This window comes from Coregonus clupeaformis, chromosome 21, assembly GCF_020615455.1.
Source record: "Coregonus clupeaformis isolate EN_2021a chromosome 21, ASM2061545v1, whole genome shotgun sequence".
Taxonomy (NCBI): domain Eukaryota; kingdom Metazoa; phylum Chordata; class Actinopteri; order Salmoniformes; family Salmonidae; genus Coregonus; species Coregonus clupeaformis.
The window spans coordinates 46,203,656-46,221,437 of record NC_059212.1 but is presented as its reverse complement, the minus strand read 5'-3'; the positions used below and the strand labels follow the sequence as shown (position 1 = coordinate 46,221,437).

Below are 17,782 nucleotides of genomic sequence, written 5' to 3'. Positions count from 1 at the left end.
TCGATAGCCAGGAGTTGCGGTGATAGCCAGCTAGCTAGCTAGCCAATGTTAGGTACCAACTAGCTAGCTAAGGTACCAGCTAGCTAAGGTTGTTTTTTCACTTCTATGAAGTTGCTATATCTAGCTAATGAGTTCGCTAGTTAGACAGTAGCACTTTAAGTTAGTTAGCTAGCTAGTTGATTTGTCGTGACACAAGTTGAAGCTAGAAAACGTTTTTTGGGTGACACACTGACAGCTGTCAGATGTAATCGAAATCTGCATTAATTTTGACATGACAAGTTAAAATATCAAGCCAGCTAAAACTGTAGTTGAAACCTATACATACAGCTGTAGAAGCAACTGACTGTGGCCATCGTTTGCTTCGATATCCAGGGGACAAACGTGTATCTTGTTATAAACATGTGTAGCCATAGCTATCAATAATGTATTTAATAATAAATATATAATGTAATATATTATTGATGGTAATTAAAATCAGTCCCATGATATAGCCTCACATAGCTGATATAGTCTAAGTTGACTCATCTGCCATTATGCTTGATTAGCCTAATTGCTTGACTACTGACTAATTTCCCAATCACACCCTGTATTCCTGTAGGCTGACCGTGTTAGCCTAGTTTCCCCAATCACACCCTGTATTCCTGTAGGCTGACCGTGTTAGCCTAGTTTCCCCAATCACACCCTGTATTCCTGTAGGCTGACCGTGTTAGCCTAGTTTCCCAATCACACCCTGTATTCCTGTAGGCTGACCGTGTTAGCCTAGTTTCCCCAATCACACCCTGTATTCCTGTAGGCTGACCGTGTTAGCCTAGTTTCCCCAATCACACCCTGTATTCCTGTAGGCTGACCGTGTTAGCCTAGTTTCCCAATCACACCCTGTATTCCTGTAGGCTGACCGTGTTAGCCTAGTTTCCCCAATCACACCCTGTATTCCTGTAGGCTGACCGTGTTAGCCTAGTTTTCCCAATCACACCCTGTATTCCTGTAGGCTGACGGTGTTAGCCTAGTTTCCCAATCACACCCTGTATTCCTGTAGGCTGACCGTGTTAGCCTAGTTTCCCCAATCACACCCTGTATTCCTGTAGGCTGACCGTGTTAGCCTAGTTTCCCCAATCACACCCTGTATTCCTGTAGGCTGACCGTGTTAGCCTAGTTTCCCCAATCACACCCTGTATTCCTGTAGGCTGACCGTATTAGCCTAGTTTCCCAATCACACCCTGTATTCCTGTAGGCTGACCGTGTTAGCCTAGTTTCCCCAATCACACCCTGTATTCCTGCTTATTGTTCTCGACATGTCAGCTGAGACGCCAATCCCTCTCACAGGTGTGCTGTAAGACAGTAGAAAGTGCATTGTCTTGGATTCTCTCTCTCTTACCACTCCATATCTTCTACCTCTGTAGGACCAGAGGCAGACTAATGATAACGATGGTGTACTGAAAAAGTTCTGTCCATCTCACCTGTTGTCCAGTTAGTCCAAAACAAACATGACCTGCTTATTGTACCCTACAGTGATGACGGCACAGGTAAAACACAAGGAGTCAAAACAATTTTATTCACTTTAATTCGTTGCTCTGACTTTTTACTCTTAACTTTTCCCATGTCTGTCCTTCCCATCAGTGACCATGTCTGTCTGTCTTTTCAGAACTCTGACGGTGCAGATTGCCACAGCAGATACAAGGGTCATAGGGTCATAGGGTCATAGGTGCCAGGGAGAGGTGATGTCCTGAAAAGAGACTTGCAGCAAGATGGCAACAAACTGGAAGTCCACGTGAGATGACATCTGCACTGTCTGTGAATCATTATTACAAATTATTACAGATTTTCTAGAGGGACGATCCAGGAGGAATAACATTGCTGCGGATGGCATATCAGACAGAAAAGCTACACAGATGGATCATAGGAAGATTGAGGTGGTCTGGAAAACCTGTAAACAGCCCAGGTGACAGACCCATGTCGATAGTAGTAGAGTTCCTAAGGTTCAAGGACAAGATGGTTGTTCTGGAGAGAGCCAAGAACTTGAGAGGAACCAACATCTTCCTCAACGAGGACTTCTCTGAAGCTGTGCGCCAGAAGCGGAAAAAACGTATCTCAGCTATGAAAGCTGCCAGAGAGCGTGAGGACGTTGGTTACATCCGCGACGACAAGCTCCTTGTCCTCCCAAAAGCCTGGGAGGAGAGAGATAGCCAAGCTCCCGGGTCAGTAGCTTTAGCACACACACACACTGACACACTCTCACACACACACACACTCACACACACACAGACACACACACACACTGACACACACACTGACACACACTGACACACACAAACTGACACACACACACTCACACAGACACACATACACACACACACATACTGACACACACAAACTGACACACACACACACTGACACACACACTGACACACACTGACACACACACACACACACACTGACACACACACACACTGACACGCACAAACTGACACAAGTGCCTGATTGACTGAAAATGATCCTAATCGATAATCAGGTAATTTGTCATTTTCAATGTTTAGTAATGTTTTGAGTCTGTTTAAAAAAAAAAATAGATATGTCTGTTTTATATATGATATAATATTTAACAGATTGCATTTTGCACCCCCCTACCCCAGTCGCCTCAAGATCAATAGTTTTGACCGCTCTAAAGGTTTGCTCCGCCACTGTTTTGGTTCAGTGCAGTTAGAAAGCATTACTGGCGCACCTGCAAAAAGAAAATGTGTTTCATCTATTTGTTGTTACATATCATTTAAGGGGCGTGCACCACGACCAAATGCATTGTCATTCCCCTTCGCCTGTCAGAACCATGATGAAGCACATCTGTTTAGGCTTCTCTGTAGTCTAGACACTGGGTAGCCTTCCGTCAGCCCACCAAAGGACACTGGGTAGCCTTCCGTCAGCCCACCAAAGGACACTGGGTAGCAGTCCGTCAGCCCACCAAAGGACACTGGGTAGCCTTCCGTCAGCCCACCAAAGGACACTGGGTAGCCTTCCGTCAGCCCACCAAAGGACACTGGGTAGCCTTCCGTCAGCCCACCAAAGGACACTGGGTAGCCTTCCGTCAGCCCACCAAAGGACACTGGGTAGCCTTCCGTCAGCCCACCAAAGGACACTGGGTAGCCTTCCGTCAGCCCACCAAAGGACACTGGGTAGCCTTCCGTCAGCCCACCAAAGGACACTGGGTAGCCTTCCGTCAGCCCACCAAAGGACACTGGGTAGCCTTCCGTCAGCCCACCAAAGGACACTGGGTAGCCTTCCGTCAGCCCACCAAAGGACACTGGGTAGCAGTCCGTCAGCCCACCAAAGGACACTGGGTAGCCTTCCGTCAGCCCACCAAAGGACACTGGGTAGCAGTCCGTCAGCCCACTAAAGGACACTGGGTAGCAGTCCGTCAGCCCACCAAAGGACACTGGGTAGCCTTCCGTCAGCCCACCAAAGGACACTGGGTAGCAGTCCGTCAGCCCACTAAAGGACACTGGTTAGCCTTCCGTCAGCCCACCAAAGGACACTGGGTAGCCTTCCGTCAGCCCACCAAAGGACACTGGGTAGCCTTCCGTCAGCCCACCAAAGGACACTGGGTAGCCTTCCGTCAGCCCACCAAAGGACACTGGGTAGCCTTCCGTCAGCCCACCAAAGGACACTGGGTAGCCTTCCGTCAGCCCACCAAAGGACACTGGGTAGCCTTCCGTCAGCCCACCAAAGGACACTGGGTAGCCTTCCGTCAGCCCACCAAAGGACACTGGGTAGCCTTCCGTCAGCCCACCAAAGGACACTGGGTAGCCTTCCGTCAGCCCACCAAAGGACACTGGGTAGCCTTCCGTCAGCCCACCAAAGGACACTGGGTAGCCTTCCGTCAGCCCACCAAAGGACACTGGGTAGCCTTCCGTCAGCCCACCAAAGGACACTGGGTAGCCTTCCGTCAGCCCACCAAAGGACACTGGGTAGCCTTCCGTCAGCCCACCAAAGGACACTGGGTAGCCTTCCGTCAGCCCACCAAAGGGACACTGGGTAGCCTTCCGTCAGCCCACCAAAGGACACTGGGTAGCAGTCCGTCAGCCCACCAAAGGACACTGCGTAGCCTTCCGTCAGCCCACCAAAGGACACTGGGTAGCCTTCCGTCAGCCCACCAAAGGACACTGGGTAGCCTTCCGTCAGCCCACCAAAGGACACTGGGTAGCCTTCCGTCAGCCCACCAAAGGACACTGGGTAGCCTTCCGTCAGCCCACCAAAGGACACTGGGTAGCCTTCCGTCAGCCCACCAAAGGACACTGGGTAGCCTTCCGTCAGCCCACCAAAGGACACTGGGTAGCCTTCCGTCAGCCCACCAAAGGACACTGGGTAGCCTTCCGTCAGCCCACCAAAGGACACTGGGTAGCCTTCCGTCAGCCCACCAAAGGACACTGGGTAGCCTTCCGTCAGCCCACCAAAGGACACTGGGTAGCCTTCCGTCAGCCCACCAAAGGACACTGGGTAGCCTTCCGTCAGCCCACCAAAGGACACTGGGTAGCAGTCCGTCAGCCCACCAAAGGACACTGGGTAGCCTTCCGTCAGCCCACCAAAGGACACTGGGTAGCCTTCCGTCAGCCCACCAAAGGACACTGGGTAGCCTTCCGTCAGCCCACCAAAGGACACTGGGTAGCCGTCCGTCAGCCCACCAAAGGACACTGGGTAGCAGTCCGTCAGCCCACCAAAGGACACTGGGTAGCCTTCCGTCAGCCCACCAAAGGACACTGGGTAGCCTTCCGTCAGCCCACCAAAGGACACTGGGTAGCCTTCCGTCAGCCCACCAAAGGACACTGGGTAGCCTTCCGTCAGCCCACCAAAGGACACTGGGTAGCCTTCCGTCAGCCCACCAAAGGACACTGGGTAGCCTTCCGTCAGCCCACCAAAGGACACTGGGTAGCAGTCCGTCAGCCCACCAAAGGACACTGGGTAGCAGTCCGTCAGCCCACCAAAGGACACTGGGTAGCCTTCCGTCAGCCCACCAAAGGACACTGGGTAGCCTTCCGTCAGCCCACCAAAGGACACTGGGTAGCCTTCCGTCAGCCCACCAAAGGACACTGGGTAGCCTTCCGTCAGCCCACCAAAGGACACTGGGTAGCCTTCCGTCAGCCCACCAAAGGACACTGGGTAGCCTTCCGTCAGCCCACCAAAGGACACTGGGTAGCCTTCCGTCAGCCCACCAAAGGACACTGGGTAGCAGTCCGTCAGCCCACCAAAGGACACTGGGTAGCCTTCCGTCAGCCCACCAAAGGACACTGGGTAGCAGTCCGTCAGCCCACCAAAGGACACTGGGTAGCCTTCCGTCAGCCCACCAAAGGACACTGGGTAGCCTTCCGTCAGCCCACCAAAGGACACTGGGTAGCCTTCCGTCAGCCCACCAAAGGACACTGGGTAGCCTTCCGTCAGCCCACCAAAGGACACTGGGTAGCCTTCCGTCAGCCCACCAAAGGACACTGGGTAGCCTTCCGTCAGCCCACCAAAGGACACTGGGTAGCAGTCCGTCAGCCCACTAAAGGACACTGGGTAGCCTTCCGTCAGCCCACCAAAGGACACTGGGTAGCCTTCCGTCAGCCCACCAAAGGACACTGGGTAGCAGTCCGTCAGCCCACCAAAGGACACTGGGTAGCCTTCCGTCAGCCCACCAAAGGACACTGGGTAGCCTTCCGTCAGCCCACTAAAGGTTGCACCTTAGCAAAACTGCATGTCCGGTAGCTCGCGGGCTGCTAATGAGTTAGCCCGTAAGTAGATACTGAGAAATAATCAGTAGGCCTAATATTTCATAATTCAATCTGTGAATGTCCCCCCCGCTGTTTACAGGCATTTAACACCCTTCTGCATTTTGCCATCTGTTTCCCAACATCAATCAGTTAAATCACATTGTTAAAATGTTTTCATTACAAAAGCAACAGTCCTGGCTGAGCCCCATACGCCAGCGCACTATAGCCGCGTCGCAGTTACAATGAGTGCAGTTACATGCACACAATAATGCGATTCTTGTTGATGGTCAGATTAATATAATAGTTCAATTAAAACGTTTACGTGCTTTGCAAGAAGAACGATTCCCCTAATAGTCCTGTTTACATGGACACATCTGAAATCAGGCTCCCTGACGGCACTCTGAAATGTAGCGAACATGTTATTTTTGGGAAACCTTTTTGATTCTGAGTTCGGACATAAAAACGTTTTTGTATGTGAAGACTACTCGTAAGACGCAATCATCCAGTTGTTTCCGAACACACTTCATTCGCGCTAAAGAGAGAGGCTGGCTCGGCTGGTGCTACCAACATGTGCAGGGTGGGTAAGTAATATTGACCAAATAAGCCATTTCTACCCACGTTGCATCAAATATGTATGCTGCTGAGAGAAGTTAATTTTAAACATTTTCATGGTGACAGAGCTTCAAACAATGGCGCCAAAAAAAGTCCACGTCGGAGGAAAAGTGGAACGGTCAAGTAGTGTGCTTGCTGAGACTACACTTTTCTTATTCTTCATACTTTTCATGATTGTTGTTTCTTCACAATTTGTTGTTGTGTAGCCTACGCACTGTGGTGTGTTGTTTAAACAGAATGACACTTAAAAAAATATATATATTATAGTATGATGTAACTGCAGGCTACATATTTGTTCAAATGTAAAACCCATTTATTTTATTTTATCTTAAAAAGGCCAGATTCTCAAGGTAGGCTAGAGTAAAATGATTTTTGAAAATGTTTTGGTTTTAAGAACCAAAACACAATTAGATTGTCTGTTCTATATGTAGCCTATATGTAGCCTATATGTAGCCTATTTGAGTAACTCTCTTAAAGGTTGGAGACGCCTGACCTAGCCAAAACTGTTCAAATATTACCCATATTACCTGAGCTACATTTTTTATTATTTTTATTGCAGATTTTGGGCCGCAAGTTATGCATATAATGTATATAGCTGAAAAAAAAACAAAAAACAAAAACATTTGGTGATGATAATTATAAATTAATAATATATATGCAATATTGTTTTTATGTGAACAGAATCTTTGACCAAATTGAAATACTAAACTAGTTTTTATTTAAGTTGACAGTTGATGTTCAATGCCCTTATTGATAACACTGGCATATTGAGAAAGAACATTTAAGACGAATCAAAATTCACATTGGTTAATTGTACTACATTATTGTGATCGCATTATTTGTGACAAAAAAATAAAAATAATTTGATGTGCAATTTAACAATGCTTTTTCTTAACCTACCAAGTACAAAATTGAAATTTTTATTGGGTAAAACAATGTTATTCCTCCCATTTTAGTTTGTCATTGGCATGCGCTATATCCTGGCCACATTCTTAACAGTTTGGCCCGTCAATCGATCAATGTGGGTGGGATTGTCAGGGTAAGGGGCGGGATGTTAGTGAGAGTCACAGAGTTGGTAGGGTTTCATACCTGTCAATCACTTATTGGGGGTGGGATTTTCAGGGAAAGGAGTAGATTAGTAATGTAGTCATTAAAACACGTTTTCAATACAATTTATTGTGGCAAAGAAAAATAGTTGTGTTCATAAATACGGATTCCCCCTGTTAAGAAACAACTTCTGTGTGAGGTCCTCCCCTTCTGTTTCTCCCCTTCTGTTTCTCCCCCTTCTGTTTCTCCCCTCCTGTTTCTCCCCTTCTGTTTCTCCCTTTCTGTTTCTCCCCCTCTGTTTCTCCCCCTTCTGTTTCTCCCCTCCTGTTTCTCCCCCTCTGTTTCTCCCCTTCTGTTTCTCCCCCTCTGTTTCTCCCCCTCTGTTTCTCCCCCTTCTGTTTCTCCCCTCCTGTTTCTCCCCCTCTGTTTCTCCCCTTCTGTTTCTCCCCTCCTGTTTCTCCCCCCTCTGTTTCTCCCCTTCTGTTTCTCCCCCTCTGTTTCTCCCCTTCTGTTTCTCCCCTTCTGTTTCTCCCCTTCTGTTTCTCCCCTCCTGTTTCTCCCCCTCTTTCTCTCCCTCCCCCCTTTTTCTCCCCTTCTGTTTCCCCCCCCCGTTTTCTCCCCTTCTGTTTCTCCCCCTCTGTTTCTCCCCCACCATTTCTCCCCCCCTGTTTCTCCCCTTCTATTTCTGGAGGGAGAGATGGAGTGGAGAGGGAGGGATGGAGTGGAGAGGGAGGGAGGGAGGGAGAGATGGAGTGGAGAGGGAGGGGTGGATGGAGTGGGGAGGGAGGGATGGAGTGGAGAGGGGAGGGAGGGAGTGATGGAGTGGGGAGGGAGGGAGTGAGAGGGAGGGATGGAGTGGAGAGGGAGGGATGGATGGAGTGGAGAGGGAGGGAGGGAGTGGAGAGGGAGGGGTGGATGGAGTGGAGAGGAGGGGGTGGATGGAGTGGAGAGGGAGGGAGGGAGTGGAGAGGGAGGGGTGGGTGGAGAGGGAGGGAGGGAGTGGAGAGGGAGGGGTGGGAGTGGAGGGGTGGAGTGGAGAGGGTGGAGTGGAGAGGGAGGGGTGGATGGAGTGGAGAGGGAGGGGTGGATGGAGTGGAGAGGGAGGGAGGGAGTGGAGAGGGAGGGGTGGATGGAGTGGAGAGGGAGGGGTGGATGGAGTGGAGAGGAGGGAGGGAGTGGAGAGGGAGGGGTGGATGGAGTGGAGAGGGAGGGGTGGAGAGGGAGGGGTGGAGTGGAGAGGGAGGGGTGGATGGAGTGGAGAGGGAGGGGTGGATGGAGTGGAGAGGGAGGGAGGGAGTGGAGAGGGAGGGGTGGATGGAGTGGAGAGGGAGGGAGGGAGCGGAGAGGGAGGGGTGGATGGAGTGGAGAGGGAGGGGTGGAGTGAGAGGGAGGGGTGGAGTGGAGAGGGAGGGGTGGATGGAGTGGAGAGGGAGGGGTGGATGGAGTGGAGAGGGAGGGGTGGATGGAGTGGAGAGGGAGGGATGGAGTGGAGAGGGAGGAGTGGAGAGGGAGGGGGTGGATGGAGTGGAGAGGGAGGGATGGAGTGGAGAGGGAGGGGTGGATGGAGAGGGAGGGGTGGATGGAGAGGGAGGGATGGATGGAGTGGAGAGGGAGGGATGGATGGAGTGGAGAGGGAGGGATGGAGTGGAGAGGAGAGGGGTGGATGGAGTGGAGAGGGAGGGATGGAGTGGAGAGGGAGGGGTGGATGGAGTGGAGAGGGAGGGGTGGATGGAGTGGAGAGGGAGGGGTGGATGGAGTGGAGAGGAGGGGTGAGTGGAGAGGGAGGGATGGAGTGGAGAGGAGGGGTGGATGGAGTGGAGAGGGAGGGATGGAGTGGAGAGGGAGGGATGGAGTGGAGAGGGAGGGGTGGAGAGGGAGGGGTGGATGGAGTGGAGAGGGAGGGAGGGATGGAGTGGAGAGGGAGGGATGGAGTGGAGAGGGAGGGATGGAGTGGAGAGGGAGGGGTGGATGGAGTGGAGAGGGAGGGGTGGATGGAGTGGAGAGGGAGGGGTGGATGGAGTGGAGAGGGAGGGATGGAGTGGAGAGGGAGGGATGGAGTGGAGAGGGAGGGGTGGATGGAGTGGAGAGGGAGGGATGGAGTGGAGAGGAGGGATGGAGTGGAGAGGGAGGGGTGGATGGAGTGGAGAGGGAGGGGTGGATGGAGTGGAGAGGAGGGGTGGATGGAGTGGAGAGGGAGGGATGGAGTGGAGAGGGAGGGGTGGAGTGGAGAGGGAGGGGTGGATGGAGTGGAGAGGGAGGGGTGGAGTGGAGAGGGAGGGATGGAGTGGAGAGGGAGGGGTGGAGTGGAGAGGGAGGGGTGGATGGAGTGGAGAGGGAGGGAGGGATGGAGTGGAGAGGAGGGATGGAGTGGAGAGGAGGGGGTGGATGGAGTGGAGAGGGAGAGATGGAGTGGAGAGGGAGGGATGGAGTGGAGAGGGAGGGATGGAGTGGAGAGGGAGGGGTGGATGGAGTGGAGAGGGAGGGATGGAGTGGAGAGGGAGGGATGGGTGGAGAGGGAGGGAGGGATGGAGTGGAGAGGGAGGGATGGAGTGGAGAGGGAGGGGTGGATGGAGTGGAGAGGGAGGGGTGGATGGAGTGGAGAGGGAGGGGTGGAGTGGAGAGGGAGGGATGGAGGGAGTGGAGAGGGAGGGATGGAGTGGAGAGGGAGGGGTGGATGGAGTGGAGAGGGAGGGGTGGATGGAGTGGAGAGGGAGGGAGGGAGTGGAGAGGGAGGGATGGAGTGGGGAAGGAAGGAAGGAAGGAAGGAAGGAGGGAGTGGAGAAGGAAGGAAGGAAGGAAGGAAGGAAGGAAGGAAGGAGTGGAGAAGTAAGGAAGGAAGGAGGGAGGGAGGGAGGGAGGGAGGGAGGGATGGAGTGGAGAAGTAAGGAAGGAAGGAAGGAAGGAAGGAGGGAGTGGAGAAGTAAGGAAGGAAGGAGGGAGGGAGGGAGGGAGGGAGGGAGGGAGGGATGGAATGAGGTAAGAGGTATGGTGATAAAAGGCCTTATTGCTTGATGAACTGGGCGGACACAAGTAATACCCTCAAACAGAACACTTTAATTCTCATTCCCTTGATCTGTCACTTCAAATCTTTATCTCAACCTCTGTTCCCAGGTCAGCTGCCTGGAGCCTCGCCTCCCAATTCTGGCCACCAGTGGTTTAACTGTGGGCCCCCACTGCCGAGAACCCCACAGGGCTCAAGGGCCTGGAAGACATGTGGTACTTATCCTTCTACTCATACAAACTTCAACATATCACTAATATCCCAAACATCCCACTGCAGATACTCTGAGTGTAACAAAACATTAGGAACACCTGCTCTTTCCATGACATAGACTGACCAGGTGAATCCAGGTGAAAGCTATGATCCCTTATTGATGTCACTAGTTAAATCCACTTCAATCAGTGTAGATGAAGGGGAGGAGACAGGTTAAAGAAGGATTTTTAAGCCTTGAGACAATTGAGGCATGGTATTGCAGGCCCCCATTCTCATCGACGGGGCTGTAGTGGAGCGGGTCGAGAGTTTCAAGTTCCTTGGTGTCCACATCACCAACAAACCATCATGGTCCAAACACACCAAGACAGTCGTGAAGAGGGCACAACTCTGCTGGGTTTTTCACGTTCAAGTTTCCCATGTGTATCAATAATGGTCCACCACCCAAAGGACATCCTGTCAACTTGACACAACTGTTGGGAAGCATTGGAGTCAACATGGAGCCAGCATCCCTGTGGAACGCTTTCGACACCTTGTAGAGTCCATGCCCCGACGAATTGAGGCTGTTCTGAGGGCAAAAGGGGGGGTGGAACTCAATATTAGGAAGGTGTCCTTAATGTTTTGTCCACTCAGTGTAGATACTGCATTTTGATGTGACTTGTTGTTCAGGTGATGAAGAAGAACAGGGACGTGATGAAGAGTGTTTTGAGACCAGTGCAACACACAGCTCCTGTGGTTCGTCGTGAGGCAACGAGAAACAGACGACCCCAGAGGAGCACACCATACCCCACCCTCCATGTGTCCTCTCTCTCTCCATGTGATCTCTCTCTCCAGTAGCTACAGTGACGTGTTGAGATTGAACATTCTCTTTCTCACGCTTACTTTTTTTCCCGTCTGTCTGTCTGTCTTTCTCTGTCTGTCTGTCTCTCTGTCTCAGACACATCATGAGGAGTCTGAGGAAGATACTGATCAATTGTGGAGCTCTCCAGATTCCTCTGATGAAAAAGAACGGAGGACCAGACCACGTCCAGCGCAACGTCCTCCTGAGCCAAAGTCCACTGCCAGCCAAACCCCACCCATGCAAAACACTTGATTGGTTTGATAAGTGGCAACTCGTCACTAGTTTCCATATAGCCGTACTCCACCCGTATCTATCTATCTTCCTGAAACAATAACTTTCAGGAGTTTTTTTTTTTTCCTCTGTTTGAATGGAGGCTGTCCTATGTTTGGAGACGGTTATGTCATTCACTCAGAATCCTTGGGCCCCTATGGGCTGTGGGGTGGGTGTTTTCACATTTGTCATTAATAAACATGTTTCTATATTTCATAATTCTTTGAATGACTTTTATTTGTAGGTCAATAATTATTTACTCTTAATAACTAAAATATGTGGCTCTCATAGAGTATTTGGTCATATACAGTATGTGACGTATTTATACTGTCAGGTGATATGCAGTCCACAGGAAACAATAACTGATTGAAGAAAATAATTGCATGAGCAAGGTAACAAGATAACAACACTTCTGTATGTTAGAAGTTATGCCACCACAATCAATGAATTAACTCTGTAACCTTCAGTTCACCAACGGGAATAGTAGCTTTGGGAGTCTATAATGGTTGTTCAAGAGATTGAAGTTCTGGCTGAGGCGGGATTCGAACTTGGGACCTTTGGGTCCACACTTCCTCAAACACAGAAAATAAAAATAATTTTCCTTGTTTTTCAGCATAATAAATAATGACGAATAGACACTTATTTTATGATGAAAACCATTTCCCCTTTTCCTTTCATCAATTTTATTTTTCTCCCCCTTCTTTCTCCCCCCTTAACAGAGTGTTGTTCCCCAGCTTTGGCGCTTGCAACGACAGGATAGTGGGTTCGGTTCCCGGGACCACCTTAGGGTTGGGAACGGTTATTCGATTATCCGAACGGATGTTAGTATTTGATTACATGCTAGAGTATTTGAAAAGGCGGTCGTCTAAAATAAAAGAATCTATGTGACGTTGCTACATACAAGGATAGACCATGACGGTAGACATTTTAATACAACTGTTTTTATGAGTGTGCTCCATAAAAATGACATACCGGTAGCCTACACACCTATAGTGCTTCTCTGTAGCTCAGCTGGTAGAGCATGGCGCTTGTAATGCCAGGGTAGTGGGTTCGATCCCCGGGACCACCCATACGTACAAAATGTATGCGCACATGACTGTAAGTCGCTTTGGATAAAAGCGTCTGCTAAATGGCTTATTATTATTATTATTATTATTATTATTGTTATTATTTTCACACATGTAGCTTGATATTGCAGCACCGACTGTATGTCAGAGGCTCCATCCATTGTAGCAAGTGAAGTGGGAGATTTCTAATCAATGCAAAATGGAATTACAATTACAGAAAAAAGTTGGCTAAATGAGAAGGAGTAGGCTACAGTGATCAACCAACAGGTGGGCTGTTTAATATGAATGGAGTTGTTGTGAACAAGGACGCGGGGAGCGCAGCAAAGTAGCCTCAATTAGCCTTGCTAGCTAGGTAGCTGGCTAACTTATCTGGCTAGTGTAGCTAGCTAGCTTCTTTACGTACATTTGATGCAGTCAAGACAGACACTTCCTGTAGTGGAGGGTGTACGCCGTATACCCACTTATTTATCAGTGGGCATTGCATCCCCAGGATGCGTGTCAAAGTAGTGTAGTGGAGGTATCAATTAATAAGGCTGATGGAACAGAAAGTTTTGCTTGAAATGTTGATAAACTATTATTTCTTCACATTATCAGTGCACCAATGTGCACACTGAGAACGATGGGAATGCTCCTAAATGTGCGGGAAAACACTGTTCTAAAAAGAACGCACATGCGAGCGTCAGGTAGCTTAGTGGGTAAGAGCGTTGTGCCAGTAACCGAAAGGTCGCTGGTTCTAATCCCCGAGCCGACTAGGTGAAAAATCTGTCGATGTGCCCTTGAGCAAGGCACTTAACCCTAATTGCTCATGGATAAGAGCGTCTGCTAAATGATTTAAAATGTAAAATGTAATGTCTCATGGACAGAGATGGAAATATCCGTTAGAAACTTTGAGAGGGGAGGGAGATCTAAAGATGCAACAACTATCATGGGTTGCTAACATGACTAGGATATAATGCCTTTGGCTTCTAGACAATGAAAGAAAGTTGAAAGAAAACCTATAGAACAGGAGAACACAAATATGAGGAAGTCTTTATAAAATAATTGCCTCCACGTTTTCTATGGTGGGATTTTGGCTATAGGCTACTTTGAAACAAGGGAAGACATGCCTCATAATATGTGTTTTCATATTATGAGGCTCGTCCAGGTTTCAAACAATTTAAGGAACAGGAGAAATATAGCGACGCAAATGATAGACCTAACCTTCTGGTAGATGGAAAGGCTTTCCCAAAAACCTTCTCTATTAAATGTTACCCATCTACAAAGTAGCTATTTTAGATATAAGGGCTATTTTACCAAGAAGGAGAGTGAATGAGTGCTGCATCAGATGACCTGGCCTCCACAATCCCCTGACCTCAACCCAATTGAGATGGTTTGGAATGAGTCGGACTGCAGAGTGAAGGAAAAGCAGCCAACAAGTGCTCAGCATATGTGGGAACTCCTTCAAGACTGTTGGAAAAGCATTCCTCATGAAGCTGGTTGAGAGAATGCCAAGAGCGTGCAAAGCTGTCATCAAGGCAAAGGGTGGCTATTTGAAAAATATCAAATATCAAATATATTTTGATTTGTTTAACACTTTTTTGGTTACTACATGATTCCATATGTGTTATTCCATAGTTTTGATGTCTTCACTATTATTCTACAATGTAGAAAATAGTAAAAATAAAGAAAAACCCTTGAATGAGTAGGTGTGTCCAAACTTTGGACTGGTACTTTAGGTGTGTCCAAACCTTTGACTGGTGGTGTATGTGTGTGTGTGTGTATGTGTGTGTGTGTGTGTGTGTGTGTGTATATATATGTGATGGGAAAGTGCATTTGGAAAGTATTCAGACCACTTCCCTTTTTCCAAAAAAAGTCACGTTACAGCCTTATTCTAAAATTGATTAAATAAAAATGTCCCTAATCAATCTACACACAATATATCATAATGACAAAGCGAGAGCAGGTTTTCTGCTAATTTATTAAAAATAAAAACAAATACCTTATTTACATAAGTGTTCAGACCTTTTTCTATGAGACTCAGAATTGAGCTCAGGTGCATCCTGTTTCCATTGGTCATCCTTGAGATGTTTCTACAACTTGATTGGAGTACACCTGTGGTAAATTCAATTGATTGGACATGATTTGGAAAGGCACACACCTGTCTATATAAGGTCCCACAGTTGACAGTGCATGTCAGAGCAAAAACCAAGTCATGAGGTCAAAGGAATTGTCCGTAGAGCTCCGAGACAGGATTGTGCCGAGTGCCAGATCTGGGGAAGGGTACCAAAAAATGTCTACACCATTGAAGGTCCCCAAGAACACAGTGGCCTCCATCATTCTTAAATGGAAGAAGTTTGGAACCGCCAAGACTCTTCCTAGAGCTGGCCGCCTGGCCAAACTGAGCAATCGGAGGAGAAGGGCCTTGGTCAGGATGGTGATCAAGAACCCGATGGTCACTCTGACAGAGCTCCAGAGTTCCTCTGGGGAAATGGGAGAACCTTCCAGAAGGACAACTATCTCTGCAGCGCTCCACCAATCAGGCCTTTATGGTGGAGTGGCCAGATGGAAGCCAATCCTCAGTAAAAGGCACATGACAGCCCGCTTAGAGTTTGCCAAAAGGACCCTAAAGGTTCCCTGGTCTGATGAAACCAAGATTGAACTCTTTGGCCTGATTGCCAAGCGTCATGTCTGGAGGAAACCTGGCACCATCCCTACGGTGAAGCATGGTGGTGGCAGCATCATGCTGTGGGGATGTTTTTCAGCGGCAGGGACTGGGAGACTAGTCAGGATCGAGGGAAAGATGAACGGAGCAAAGTACAGAGAGATCCTTGATGAAAACCTGCTCCAGAGCGCTCAGGACCTCAGACTGGGGTGAAGGTTCACCTTCCAACAGGACAACGACCCTAAGCACACAGCCAAGACAACGCAGGAGTGGGTTCGGGACAAGTCTCTGAATGTCCTTGAGTGGCCCAGCCAGAGCCTGGACTTGAACCCGATCGAACATCTCTGGAGAGACCTGAAAATAGCTGTGCAGCGACGCTCCCCATCCAACCTCACAGAGCTTGAGAGGATCTGCAGAGAAGAATGGGAGAAACTCCCCAAATACAAGGGTGACAAGCTTGTAGCGTCATACCCAAGAAGACTTGATGCTGTAATCGCTGCCAAAGGTGCTTCAAGAGAGTACTGAGTAAAGGGTGATATTTCAGTTTTTTATTTGTAATAAATTAGCAATAATTTCTAAAAACCTGTTTTTGCTTTGTCATTGTGGGGTATTGTGTGTAGAATGATGAGGGGGAAAAAAACAATTGAATCAATTTAGGCTGTAACGTAACAAAATGTGGAAATAGTCAAGGGGTCTGAATGCTTTCCGAAAGCAGTTCTTCTCTCTCTGTTGATTAGGCTTAGACTTACAGTACAGACTTACAGTATGTCTTTGTTCTGCAGATGTCGCTAAGTAAGTTTCACCTCTTGCTGTCTAGATTGACCGTCCAACTGTAAAACTGTATTACCTTTTAATGTGCCATGAACCAAGGTTATTACAGTTTAGAAATATTCGTTTTTAGATTTGATCTGAAATTCAGTTTATTTTCAGACTTGATTTACTAGTTGTTGTTTTTTACTTTTTAAGTTTGATAAAAACATTTCATTTCTACACTGAACAAAAATATCAACGCAACATGTAAAGTGTTGGTCCCATGTTTCATGAGCTGAAATAAAATAACTGAGACATTTTCCATACGCACAAAAAGCTTTTCTCCTTTGCCAAAAAAATCCATCCACCTGACAGGTGTGGCATATCAAGAAGCTGATTAAAAAGCATGATCATTACGTGTGTGGGAAGGCTAGGAGCCTGTCATGACGTTAGCGTTGTCATGACGTTAGCGTTGTCATGACGTTAGCTTTGTCATGACGTTGGCGTTGTCATGACGTTAGCTTTGTCATGCCGTTAGCTTTGTCATGACGTTAGCTGTGAGAGCATCTTGAATAGTCAATTTTCTTCTTCACAAATAAGATTCATTGGCTGATCTGTCACGACTCCAACCGGGTCATCAGGAGGGATCAGCCAATGAAGTTGGAAGTCCCGCCCAGTTGATTAAATAAAAAATGGCGTCAAGTCCTCAATTGTGCTGCCCATGCTAACACAGGCTTTTAGCCACTAGAGGACTTTATACAACCCCAGGGCCAGGAGATAGGTTTGATTAGGTTTAAATTATAAATAAGTCCTAATGTGACTTGGATTTAGAGGATAAGCGCCCAGAAAGTCTGAAATATTAAACATGTATTTCTGACTAACCCCTTCAAATAGGGTTAACAAAAAACAGCTGCAACAACAGCAAAAACACAAGGATTACAACACTTCTTCACAAATCTATCAGTTCACAGCCAGACAGCTTGTGTGTGTTTCTGTTCAACCAAACAAGATTGTCTGGTTTATCTTCAAGAAGACTCTGTGTTCCAGAGAGGTGGTCGTTCGGTTTCTCAAGCCTGATGACGGTTGTCCATAGACAGAGAATATTCTCTCCACGATCGCTTGGGATGCAGGGTCAGAAACCAGATCCAGTGTCACAGGGCACAGCTTTGGATAAACAGTAGGGTTCGGCGGTATCCAGATTTTTATACTGTCTTACCGTTTCTGTACCATACAGTGGTATAAGGTATTACCAGAAGTGCACACAAGGGGCGCTATAAAAACAATTTAGGCAACAGGGATCTTGATCCAGGAAGGGATTGAATATCTATGCTGACCAATAAGCTTGATCTCTACATTTTTGTCATTTAGCAGACGCTCTTATCCAGAGCGATATACAGGAGTAATTAGGGTTAAGTGCCTTGCTCAAGGGCACATCAACAGACCTTTTTTCAACAGATATTTTTTTAATTACAGGAAATTGTCTTAAAAATGCAACATTGTCTCTACACCACCCCCTCTAAAATTGTATTTAAAATTCAATCGCGCTAATGGGCCGGACGCATCCATTGCCACGCCCCCCTCTGCCACGCCCCCCTCTGCCACGCCCAC

The 17,782-nt window shown here is 48.3% G+C and overlaps 1 protein-coding gene and 1 long non-coding RNA gene across 3 annotated transcripts in view; both read left to right on the top strand.

Moving 5' to 3' along the window:
- The window catches only part of LOC121535714 (guanine nucleotide-binding protein G(olf) subunit alpha), a 168,365-nt gene that overhangs the window by 56,915 nt on the left and 93,668 nt on the right, over nucleotides 1-17,782 (top strand). The window lies entirely within an intron of this gene.
- On the top strand, nucleotides 1,237-11,930 carry LOC121535716. Its single transcript, XR_005994770.2, has 4 exons — nucleotides 1,237-1,523; nucleotides 1,643-2,195; nucleotides 10,506-10,610; nucleotides 11,543-11,930. It is a non-coding gene; the product is annotated as an uncharacterized LOC121535716 (long non-coding RNA).